The sequence below is a fragment of the Branchiostoma lanceolatum genome, chromosome 18 (assembly GCF_035083965.1).
Source record: "Branchiostoma lanceolatum isolate klBraLanc5 chromosome 18, klBraLanc5.hap2, whole genome shotgun sequence".
Lineage (NCBI taxonomy): Eukaryota > Metazoa > Chordata > Leptocardii > Amphioxiformes > Branchiostomatidae > Branchiostoma > Branchiostoma lanceolatum.
Genome location: NC_089739.1, coordinates 3902705 through 3915651, shown reverse-complemented (window position 1 = coordinate 3915651; position 12947 = coordinate 3902705). Strand labels below are relative to the sequence as shown.

The window sequence follows — 12947 nt, the reverse complement described above, 5'->3', positions numbered from 1 at the left end:
GTACGGTTCTTGGTAGCAAATGTGCTAGATGTTGGCAAATTGGCAACCAAAATCCGTAGAGTGATTTTTGGCACACTTTAAGACAGACCAGCCGAAGAGGATGGGTGGTAGTGTAAAGTGCCTTTCCCAAGGGAACAGTGTCTGGGCATGGTGAACATGGAACATCCAACGCTCTAACCGTTGCGCCACACCGACGCCACAAAATTCAACTTGAGTTTAACCTTCTCCCTGCTGACTCAATAGAAGCATGCAGGGGTTATGAAGGCTGCTCGGGAAATTCCCTAGTACCCAATTTAGATTGAAATAGTTTTGATCCACTCACACTGGGAAGAACCCCTTCTCTTTTTGACGAGAGTGGGGTGTCCTTAATAACATCCTCGAGGTGTGGCTCTCCTAAAAATCCATTTAACGTTTGATCCGAGGGATTTGACATGTTATCTTTTTCACATCAAACATGCCAGTTCTGTCTACTAAGATGATGGAATGGTCATTATTTTGTCTGTCATTGGTTACATTTCATCAGATGATGGAATGACTGACACTGGGCAAAATCCTGTGATCATGTTACTTTTACAAGTTGTCAGAATATTTGAACTACTCTGTATTAGAAATCAAGAACAAAACATGATCATAATCTAATACTCACTCACTCACTCACTCACTCACTCACTCACTCACTCACTCACTCACTCACTCACTCACTCACTCACAGATGAAATATGCATTACATTTTTTCCTTCTACATTTACATCTTTGTCTACTATTTCCATTTTTGTATGATATGAATTATTCAATATATTATTATCTAAGTAATACTTAATTGTATTTTGGTGACCAAAAGACAACATAACCCAACATAAGTAGCGTACGTGCGTAGTCCAGTGGTTAGCGATCTTGCCTCTGGAACTAGAAGCCTCGGATTCGATCCCGGCTGTGTCGCTCACCCGACATGCACGCTACTGGAAAGAGTTGCAGTCCTTAGGACAGGATGTTTAGCCGTGTGTCCACTGTGTATGTGCTTGTCGAAAAGAGCTAGGGGAATTTCCCCGGTACGATGAACCTGTAAATATTGTACATAGCGTCTGTCTTCTCTGTCACGACCAGTGGAAGATTAGCTCATCTGTTCATTGAGTTCATTTGAGCTAAACTGGTTCGCGATCACTTTCCTTTCCTAACCACAAGTTAAATCACCTTGCCTCCCTGCCATGCATGTATCTATTTCACACCTACAGTACCCTTCTGATTACTATGCTCCATGCTATAATAGCTTCTCAGTAAGATGAAATTGGTTTGTGCAGAATTCACACTTCCATTTCCATTATACATCTTTAAGCACGTCTGCAGTAAGCGATAAGCCATCTCAGTCTGTGTAAATATGTAGCACCAGTCCTACCGGCTTCACGAAACCTTCCCAAACCTCAAATCCTGCATAACACGCTCTCACTTTAAAGCCTGGGGGTTATCTTTCAACCGATTGTATGTCACATTTACATAATCCAAGGGTATGTATTATGCTGTAGTACGCTGTGTACGTCTCAAAAGTAGCTTTGCCCCCTGGCATATTACTGTAAATGTGTTTAAGTTTGCGTGGTTTTAATTTGGAGTGTTCCCAGTGCTATTAAGTTCTAAGATTTAACGCAGGTCTATCAATCAATTCTTTTAAAAATAAAACCCCAAAAGAGGGAAGAAGTAGCAAGTAACACGATTATGATCTAAAATCAACTTTTACTGGCATATTACTGTAAATGCATTTAAGTTCGCATGGTTTTGATTTGGAGTGTTCGCGGCAGTTTTAATTTATTTCGCGTTTGTAACAATAGCAGCAGTACATGAACACAGGCAGAAATGTTTGCGGTTTTAAGTTAATTGTAAAGAGCTTACTGCAAAAACTGTGAACATAAAACCACCGCAAACATTTCTGCATTTACAGTGCATAATGTAATATGCTGGCAGCAAAGCTACTTCAAAGATTTAAGTCGGGTTTATCAATCAATTCTTTTTAAAATAAAAGCCCCAAAAGAGTGAAAATGTAGCAAGTAACACGATTATGATCTAGAATCAACTTAACTGGCGGCATCTTGGTACAACTAAGGATTCCTCTGGGGTTCAGTAATAGAATAATCATGTAGGCCAAACCAATTATTTCCTTGGTTCTTGAAAATCTTGAAGTAAAAGTAGAGAAAGACAACAGTCAGGGATGAGATGAAAACGCGTATCTGACTGAGAAGAACAGTCTCCTGGCTCCCGGGGATCAAACCCGGGCCCGCCAGTCCACAGGCCGCTTGCCATAACTGCTAGGCTAAAGGGTCCGGACCATTTAGACTGGACTAAGTTAGTGGCACTTGAACCCCACTGTTATACTACTCCCCCCTTTTCTTTTTAAGATTCGTCCTCGAATCTCCACGTTCGATATCCCTGTGCGGCACACAGAGTTGGTGTGGGAACCAGTGAAACACTAGAGGCAAGTAGAAACAAACTCCCGGCTCCGGGGATCAAACCCGGGCCTGCCAGTCCACAGGCTATGCGTCATAACCGCTAGGCTGAAAGGTTCGGACCAGTTAGACTGAATTAAAAAAACATAGAAAACCTCCTCTAAATTTTTCCTTCATTCTACCGCAACTGCAAACGTAGATAAATATTACTGAACAGTACGATGATATTATCATTAGATTCTATTTCCAGCCTTGACAAAAATCCAAACTGCCTTAACAATAACGCCAATCTTACAACTGATGCAGTATACATGTAGATGAAAGACCATGGAAATAAGAAGAGACAGTCTCAGTGTTTGATGGATGTAGAGTTGTCCTATAGGGCAGCTTTCACATGTGGGAAGATCAAGGAACTGTCACATCAATGTAGCTACCGCTGTGGCGTCAAGCATACATCATTTTCTGGCAGTTTGAGAACCGCAGTCTCTCTAAGGCATTGACTTCAATTATAACAGTAATGGCGCCATGTCTGCAGAGCCGTACTGGGAAAGACGGGGAAACAAATGAAGACACCAATACGGTCAAACATAACCTGGAAAATGGATGCTGAAATGTTCTTAACCTTCTCCCTGCTGCCTAACTCTGTAACCAATAGTGAATTGGGTGCCAAACAGCTACTTCAGTGTGCTAAAGGTTAAAAACTGAACTGTCTTTTGGAACATTTGAACTATTTTTTGAACATTTTGGGCTGTTTTTGGTTATAAGTCAGGTGGAATGCAGATCTTGCTCAGTGTCACTGACGAAAGCTAGTGGATGCTACCTGAGATATCTGACCGTTTTTATAAACTCTATCAAGTTGTTTGAGTAACAGTTACCTTGCATATTTTAGACTGTTGTTCAAACTTTTCAAACAGCATTTTTGTGTTCTATGTCCTAGCCCGTACTAGACTGACTAAGAGTATTATAAGTGTCAGATTCCTGATATAAGTAATATTTTTCCTTTCGCTACGTTTTATCAATAAAAAAAATCTAGCCATAGTAAGCTTTCCTGAAAACTAAGATTTTGTAATATTAAGGATTCTAAAGAAAATCTATTGTAACATTTTGTATGAAACGAAATTTTCTTTCTGCACGCAAAATGTTCCCTCCTATTTCTTGTTGCAGTCATAATTACTGAAGACTATACGACCTCATTTCTGTGCTGTTTCTTTGATGAAACCGCTATCATGATATAGACAAACCCACAGGAATTCTTGAATGTCTGTGGGTGCAGTACAGATCTTTGTACTGATATACTGTAAATGCAAAAATGTTCGCGGTGGTTTTGTGTTCGCGTTTTTTAAAACTCTTTACTGCAAACTTAAAACCACCGCAAAAAGCCATTCCATTGTATGACTGTAGCGCTACTAGTGTTTCAAACAAGAACCCAAAATCACCGCCAACACTCCATTTTTTGCGTTAAAACCCCACAAACATTTCTGCATTTACAGTAGTCCAAAGCTTTCATGTCATACTGGTAAACAGTTGCCCTCTATTGGCACTTAGGTGAAGCATACTGCTTTTATCATACCTTTCCGTGTCATAGATTTTGTAGAAGATCATGTCAAAATGCACAAGAACACTACAAAAGTGCAGAATGTTCCAATCAGGTCAATAGTTCTTGGTCACCTTGGTGTCACCTTGAGAACCACTTAGGTCTGAAAAGAAAGCCTGGAGCAAGGGTGTGTAATTTTATCGCTGTTTTCTTGAAAGTGGATAAAGTCTTTTATCACAAAGATCCCAGCCGCAGTTAACACTGGGCCAGAGTCTATCTTGTTGATGGAATATAAGGACTTTTTAGAGGTCGTTCAAGAACTTACGGACTGTAACTATTGTCATGACAACTTCTTTGCAACCCAATGGCGGACGACAGAAATCATAATACAAAACAACTAACTGCTGTCGGGATGTTCAATTCATTATATATACATTGTAATATTACTAATAATATAATGTAGCTGAGATTTCTCCTGAAATAGATAATGATAAAATCATATCCTGGCATGTCATCACAGTCACATGATAATAGATAGAAATAATAAGAATATGACATCTTTTCAAAAACTGTTATTCTTACCCAGGAGATACCAGATGGGAAAAAACCCACATGTTCTTGTTGCTCCAAGCATACATTGCTATAATACCAGTGTAACAGGCCAGAACATACCCCCTGCCAGCATGTATCCGGGTATATTTTGTTGGGAGTGTATCCAGGCCTGCAAGACTGGTCTTCAGGGAAAGTGGGATACCTTAGCTGATCTATGAATAAAATATTACCCAGGATAATTGGAGCTGTCAGCAGAACGGCTGCTGTTAATGGACAGGAGAACCCTCTGGAAAACTTTAATTGCCAGGCTAAATTAAGTTTAACAATCGGGAGGGCTGCCGGACGGCTTTTTGGAATCTCTGCAATAAGCCACAACAATTCATCTACTTGGTTCTTAGAGACATTTTAAAGTAGAAAAAAATTATGACCATAGTTTGTCTACAACAAGAGAATGATATAAAAGCCAGAAGTTCTGCTGCAGTACCAAGGGAAGCTGCAAGGGCGTTGCGGTGGCATAATGGCAGGGTGTTTGGCCCAGAGCCCAGAGGTCCTGGGTTCAAATCCTGGGTCCCCTGACTTCTCTCATTGATATTATACAAATTTCCTTACTCCCCTCAGTGGAAAAGGAGCACATAGGTTTGAGTTAGAGACGTCCCTCAGATAGGCCGTTAAATGGAAGCCCTGTGTTTGAGGAAAATCACACCTCATGTATGTGAAAGAAACCCTGTGACTCTGTTTGAAAGCAGCAAAGGAGATTCTTATCAACCAGGAAATTAATTCAATCTATGAAGTATGAACCCACCTTTGTGCTTGCTATATCTGTTATTCTCTAAACAAGGACTTCAAAAGAAAAGACACAAAAAAAGATTTCCTTTTTTGAATCCTACTGATGCTGCCTCCTACTAGGCACATTCATCAAAAGACCCTTGAGAGCTGCCGAAGGTATCCTGTTTCAAAGTCCTATTTTTTCCTTTCCTCCTTTGATGAATCAGACCCAATGGCAAATTGCCAGTTGGACGAACCATGGCAAACAAAAGCATGCCTTCCGGTACCGTTACAAAGCCGAGCTATTTCAAAGCTACCTTGTTCTCAGCACCAGAGACAGATGCCTTATGACAAAAAGCAGGTCAATTAGAAATTACAGGGTTAGAGTTTATCATTGCTAGTTGGATAAAGCAAACAAAGGGATGACTACTGTAAATCTTAAAACTTCTGTGGTGGTTTTATTTTGTGTTTTTAGCAGTGGCCTCTCCACTGCAAATTCATGACATTGCGAATACACGTTTTCAACATACTGTAAATGCAGAAATGTTTGCGGCAGTTTTATGTCTGCAGTTTTCGCGGTAAGCTCTTTGCTGCAAACTTAAAACCACCGCAAACAATTTTTGCCCTCCTACGCCCTTGTCTACTATTGTCTCCAACGTGAACTTAAAACCACAGCAAACACTCAATGCATTAACATGTATTACTGCAGCAACTGTACTACATAACTGTTTCAACCACATTTCCAAAAATAATTTCATCAGGTTGGTAGAACATGGGATATTTGGAGTTTCTTTTTACACAACCAGGTAATCTCACCTGCTGATGTTTCGGTGTCTGTCAGACACCTTCCAGAGCTTCTGACTGGAGTATTGCTTGAGCGGTGAGAAGCAGTACTTCAGTCAGAAGCTCTGAAGAAGGTGTCTGACAGACACCGAAACGTCAGCAGGTGAGATTACCTGGTTGTGTAAAAAGAAACTCCAAATATCCTGTTTCAACTACAAATTGAAAACACTGCAAGACCTCTCTTTTTCCCTCCCATCATGAAATAAAATCTACAATGTGAATTTACAATTACTGTACTAAAAAGCTGAGCTACTCAAAAGCTACCTCACTTTCAGCACTAGGGACAGATGCCAAATTTTAAAAATGAGACCATTTCCCTTTCTGCCGAAAGGAAGTGAAATGTACTGTGATACTGCATCATATCTCAAAGCAAAAATAACATCAGTGACAAGGGTATGAAAAGGTACACATAGTCCCATATCCTTGTTGTTCCTGTAGGGGCAGTTGGACTACCTTTAAATTCAAATAAAAAGATCAATTTCAATACTTAAGACAAAAAGTCAGACATTAATATTCTTAACCCACCCATATTCCCACAACTCTTCATAATCTGAAACTACTACAGTCATATAAAGACAATTCATGATCAAACTCTACATGTACAACTTGATAAAATTCGGAGATTTATTTCCGGACCTTTCGAGTGACATCCATCACTCTTCTACAGCATCACTACAATGAACTTGGGCAAACCGGTTGAACATGTCAAGGCCGCTAACTAGTAAGAACCTATGTACCTACTACAGTCTTGTTGCATATCAATAAATCTACATTATGTAACAAGCCGTAAGAGTGCATATATGGCCTAGCTATGACCTAATGATCATATTTTCTCTATTCTAACTTGCTTAGTTCACCTAAGAGTGCCTGGTCCATGTGATTTAATGGAAGAGGTCTTGACTGCCAAGGTAGGTCAAAAGAGCAACCGGATGACTTTGCATATTATAGTGGTATACTGCTCTTTCAGCATAGTAATGACTCGTATTACAGAAGGTTAGATGTTTCTTTTGAAGGTCAAGTTGAAAGGCTAAGTTGAGGGTTACATAAATCCAATTTTGCTAAGCGACGATCATCGTCTAATGTAAGGGGGGGGGGGAAATGAGAGAACCAAATTCTCAAAACGATTTTTGTTATGGCATAATGAAATGATTTTAGTGTGAATATACAGTAATGATATCACATTTTTACCCTGTGCCCTTGTTGTATTGCATTACCAAGACACGTCCTGTAAATACCCGTAAGTTTGCGGTGATTCAATTTATTGGTAGGAAGAAAATGGAGTGTTTGCTGTTGTTTTAAGTTTTCAGTTGAAACAATGGGGTAAATGGAAGGACAAGCATTTTTGTGGTGGTTTTATGTATGCGGTGATGAGGTCACCACAAAAACTGCGAACATATAACCACCGCAAACTTAAATGCATTGACAGTTGTACAATACTGTTCGCTCACGGTAATACCAACTTACAGCACATGGTACAACAGTTTTGGCATTGACTAACGCGACAATCGCAACCAAGGGCATTCCAACCGAGTGGGCATACAAAACATCAAGTACTCCTTATCCTTCATTCTGTTACCCCATAGACACTTAACAGAACGTGATATACTCTCTTTCTAATCCAAAGAGAGAAAATTGAATGTTAGCGGCCATTCAGTAAAGCTTCTCCCCTTTGAAAAGGCCCACTTGCTTCCTGGAGATTTTTATCAATGTCTCAAACTGCACGTTTGCTATTCCACTCAGGTCTGGTGCTAGAAAAGGCTATATTGATCACAGGGGAAGACAAGTGGGATAACAGAAAGGCTGGATGGGGTAAAATTAGATCTCTCATTTAAAAGTGTGCTTTTGTTCTGACACGGACGGGGAAGAAAATAGGTTCGGGTCTCTCGGATCGATAAAAGGGAGTACCGTAAATGCAGAAATATTTGCGGGGATTCAATTTCGCGGTTGGGAGAAAATGGAGCGTTTGCGGTGGTTTTGAGTTTGTGGTTGAATAGTATTAGTAGTACTACAGTCAGACAAATTGGAGCTGCTTTTCGCAGTGTTTTTAGTTCCTGGTAAAGAGTTCACCTCAAAAACCGTGACTGTTTCAAACTATATAACTGAGTGAACCTACATGTAGGCATATGCCAGGCCCTCAGGCCTTGTTTTCATGTCCTTTTTTTTTGGTTAAAAATTAACTTTTGGAAACCTGACAGTCAATTGGTGCCAGGCCTTTGGAGTACTATAACCTTCTCCATGCTGCCTAACTTCATAACCAACATAAAAACGGCTACCATAGAAGGTTAAACTTAACATGTCTGAGAGCCAAGGAAATAAATAGTGATAGTCTATCTGTGAATAGTTTCATCAGGTTGGTAAGTCGCCTATTAAAAACACTCTTTTAACACAACCAAGTGATTTATTCAACCGAAGTTTCGGAGGCCATCTTGTGGAAATGCATTTATAAGCAGCAACACCTGTGTTGCAGTGCAAAGTGAACCAGTCTGAATCTCCCTGTGAATGGTGATAGATAGTCACCGGAATGCAGGTTGAAAAAATCACGAATGTCTTGGTTGTGCAAAATAGTATTTTTATTCAGTGAGCGTTTATGCATGGCAAGGACAATTGCATTCAGTTATGTCACCCAAGTCCTTTACTTTGGAAGCCATCCCAGACCAAACGTTACCCACACGTTGCACTGGAAGAATAGTTGTGTATTAGTGTCAGCGGCATGAAGAATCTGTCACCAAAAATAAATTTTTAACGGTCCACATCCATCCGAGGGAACATTCCATCATGCAGCTGGCATTCACGCTAGGTGGGTGTTTGGGCAATTTCCCAAATCATTTCTTTGGCTGTGTGGATACCCTCGACAGTGTCTCAGTGCATACAATAAATTTTAAAAAAATAAGGACAACTTATACATTATGGTGTGTATTTCCATTGTTTTTAGTGTATATTTCGTGAAAAGAAAGGTATTGTAATCAGTTTGTATGTTTGTTTGTGCAGTTAAAGGAATATTGCAGAGTACTGCAAGGCAAAAGTGGTGTATAAGGATACTTCGAGGATTAGAAGTATGGTTTGCCTCAAGGTCAGACTTGATGGAGTGGCAGGAAGTAGAGGTCAGAGGTGTTAGAACTAGTCGTTAATCAGACATGACAGTCTGGTTGCCACTCAAATTGCTGCAAATAGCATTTCAGAAGGTCGCCAGATATTCTTCAATTTCCTGTGAACCATGCCAACCCCCAGATACTGTAGATGCTCTCACTCATGGATCTAATTACACCGTAGGGAGAAAATGGAGTGTTCGTGGTGGTTTTGAGTTTGCGTTTAAAACAATAGTAGCTAGCGCTACAGTCACATAAAGGAACAGCTTTTTTGTTGTGGTTTTAAGTTTGCTGTTAAGAGTTCACTGGGAAAACAGCAAACATAAAACCACCGCAAACATTTCTGCATTTACAGTATCAGTCTGTTTTTCAGTGTTTGTGACATTGGCTACCCCCCTTGATGATGAACACCCCCTAGAGCTAAATTGTCTGATTGCACTACTGTGCAGAGGCCATAAAGACACGGTTGTATGGTAGAGATAATGATACAGTAGGGAGAAGTAATTATGAGCTCAGCACAGCTGAAGGGTTTAACAGTCATCGGTTTTGGCAAACAATCCATGATAAGCTGTCTGTTCTAACCATGTGGGACGTCTGTGGAATACAGAATATGTTCATATGGGGGCACATAGCATATAGAAGTTGCAGCTAGGAGCCATAAGCCTGGTATATATATCCGTCAGATTCCTATTCTCGCTCTATCAAGGCACATGTGCACAGTCAGCGCTAGCGGAAAATGGCCACCCGATTGGCCGTCAGCTAGCAGCAGTATTTTTGACAAAGACTGTGGCTGTTGTTGTGGTTCTAAAGACTCCACAATGGCATACGAGGAAAGAATCAGAAGAATGTATTGTACGGTAGACAATTTCCTGGTTTCAACTTTGTATTATAGTAATATATTTTTGCACGAGTAGCCGGATATTTCAAAGCCTTTGTCATTTTTTCAGCGTTTTTTTATAAACTAGCGAAATAAATTAGTTACATCGACTGTTAACAGTTATATAACCATCAACAGTTAAAAATCTTAGGTACATTAGAGTCTTAGAATTATTGTGGCAGCTTTGGGGAGGATAAAAGAATAGAAAACAGACTTGCAAGTCCAAATTCTGACGCTCTATATCGTCTCGCTAGAGCTGGTGTTTTTGCACATGATTTTATACGAACTCCTAGTAAGCGTTATTCTGTTACACTGAACAATTTAGAGTAGTTCTATACGAGCATTTCATTTTCCCAAACGTATACAGTGGGTCACTGCGTTCCTGGGCCGGCAGACCGGAAACACCCGTGCCGCGAGGACAGAAACACTGAGACTCCCTTGGTAGACTTAGCACCTACTTACAAAATGACCTTTATGTGTCAAAGTGATTAGATTTAAAAGGCTTGCGTGATGCGTTCCGTTATCTTGCAGAGGTTACGGGAGGCAGACGTAAAAAGACCCTGCCACTACATTTGTACTACCCCACTCGACCGAAACCTCTGAATAGCTAAAAGCCTGCATGATGATGATGGTGAAAAATTCATGCTGTTATCCTAGGACTGTTGGAATGAAACAGGACTACACACCTGATATCCTGAGCTCTTCTAACCTCAGTTTGGCTTCTGTGACGGTACATTTCTCCTTGGCCATCACCTCGGTGATGTCGGGCAGTGCGTTTCTCCTCCCTTTCCGACCGCACGCTAAAAAATCTCCCCCTGCCTCGTGGGCCACCTCTGCCATCTCACGACTATTGGTCATAGATTATCTGCAAATGAACAAATAAACAAAAACATCAGACACATCCGGGAAAACATAACATAGTAGCACAAAAGTAAGTGGCAGTCAGGGTGTAAGGTAGAAGTGGTGTAATAGGATACTTGGAGAATTGGGGCCAATGTTGGCCACCTCTGCCATATATTCTTCTCTTCCGTAATGTCCATCTGCCGAAGAATCTGCAATTTCTGAGCAGACATGTATTGGGTCTCTAACTGTAAGGTTTTGGACCATCGCACATCAGAGCATGCCTGTACTCTTTTTTGAAAGATGTGGTGGGTTCTTAAACGTGCGTGGAGTATGGCTCTGACCCCAAACAAGGGACATCCATTTAACATCCTATCCAAGGGATGTCCCTAACCTACATATAGGCTAGGTTCACCTGAGTGAAGTGAGGAAGGTGTTAAGTGCCTTTCCCATCCCCGCAAGGGGACAAGATCGGTGACATGGTAGGCTTCGAACTTGGGACCACTTGGTTCAGAGCCGAACGCTCTGCTGTTGCGCCACACGACCCCATCACGACAGTTCATAGGTTATCTGCAATAAATGACGAATGCAATCCCTTACAACACGTCCGAGCTGGGGCCGCTCTTAGGATCAAGATTCCATCCTGACCGCAGGCTGGGGGGCCCGGAGGCCAGAACACCTGTATTGAACGTTATCCCACCCCAGGTATCAATCATAATTATAATTATAACTTTATTGCAAGTTCATGCCCGAAGGCTAATTGCAGACAAACAAGTACATGGAAATACATGGGAATCGAAAATGGTTATCTTGTCTACTGTGAAAGTTCTAAGTTAACTTAAGGTTGACTATGGTTGGGTTTGACTTCTTTTTTGAAGGCAGTGGAAAATGAAGAGACCCAAGTTTTGTATCGTAAGTGGGTTTGTTGATTTTAGTAGTGATATGGATTTTTGTAAGCTATCATATGCGTACATCAGTACCGATGCATGCTGGCTGTTGACACCTCTCTCCAGAATGTTCTATTCTCGGCACAGGATCTACAGTTCACTGGAGTATGACATGAAACAAATTACATCGGATTTCATAGAGGTTATACTGTGGAAACGCAACCTATGCAAAACTTTATATTAATATCCTCTCTCTGTCAAGCATGACTATCGTATACTGTGTACCCTTAAAGACTGATCCATTAGGGCAGGAAAAATGATATCCTTTGAATTACAAGTTTAATATCCCGCGTGTTAGATTATAATAATTATTAACACACTGACAGCAATTTGAATACTTTACTACGTGAGGGAAGATTAGTGCGTACAGTTCTATGACCAAATTTGTACATGGCTATACATGTAGGATTGTAAGGCAATGTGAATTCAATTTCTTGGATCTTGGAATCACCACTTCATCTTTTTCTACTTTGGTTACAGTTCGTCATCAATTAACCCCAAAATTCGATTCAAACATTTCAATTCTTTGATAAATAAGAACCAAGAAAGTATGTGTTTAGAGACAATCTCAAAACTGACAAACTGTCATCTAAAATATGAGAGCTGGTAACAATGGCTTTACCAACAGTGTTCTAAGAAAATTTTATGTTGTTTTTGTCCTTATTCATTTTTGAGCAAAAACTTCACATGTATGTAGAAGCAAGAAAAAAGATTGGCTCATCATATCGATCACCTTAAATGACTCTTGATGTCTAAGACTTGTACTTCGATCAAGGACACCATATAATGTCATTGCTTTGATATACTTAGGCTACCCAGTATGTCACATACACCTGTTGTTATTCCTTTATGCAAATTGCTGACTGAATGTTTTCTTCCATTTCGTTTAGTTCAATCAAGGACATTATATAGTGTCCTTGGTCCAATTCAAACTCTGAGTTAGCCAAAATTGTCAAACTCAATAAATCTCTAATTTTTTCTGCAAAGGATGTCCAGGATTTATCTAAAAAATGAAGATGAAAATTGATCATACACAGAGTTACACCCATATATGTTCCGGCAACCTTAACC

The 12947-nt window shown here is 40.3% G+C and overlaps 1 long non-coding RNA gene across 2 annotated transcripts in view; it reads right to left on the bottom strand.

Moving 5' to 3' along the window:
* The window catches only part of LOC136424507 (uncharacterized), a 43844-nt gene that overhangs the window by 6421 nt on the left and 24476 nt on the right, over positions 1–12947 (bottom strand). For both annotated transcript variants that reach the window (XR_010753899.1, XR_010753900.1), the window contains one exon: positions 10776–10954. This is a non-coding gene — a long non-coding RNA (uncharacterized lncRNA). The remainder of the gene's footprint in view (positions 1–10775; positions 10955–12947) is intronic.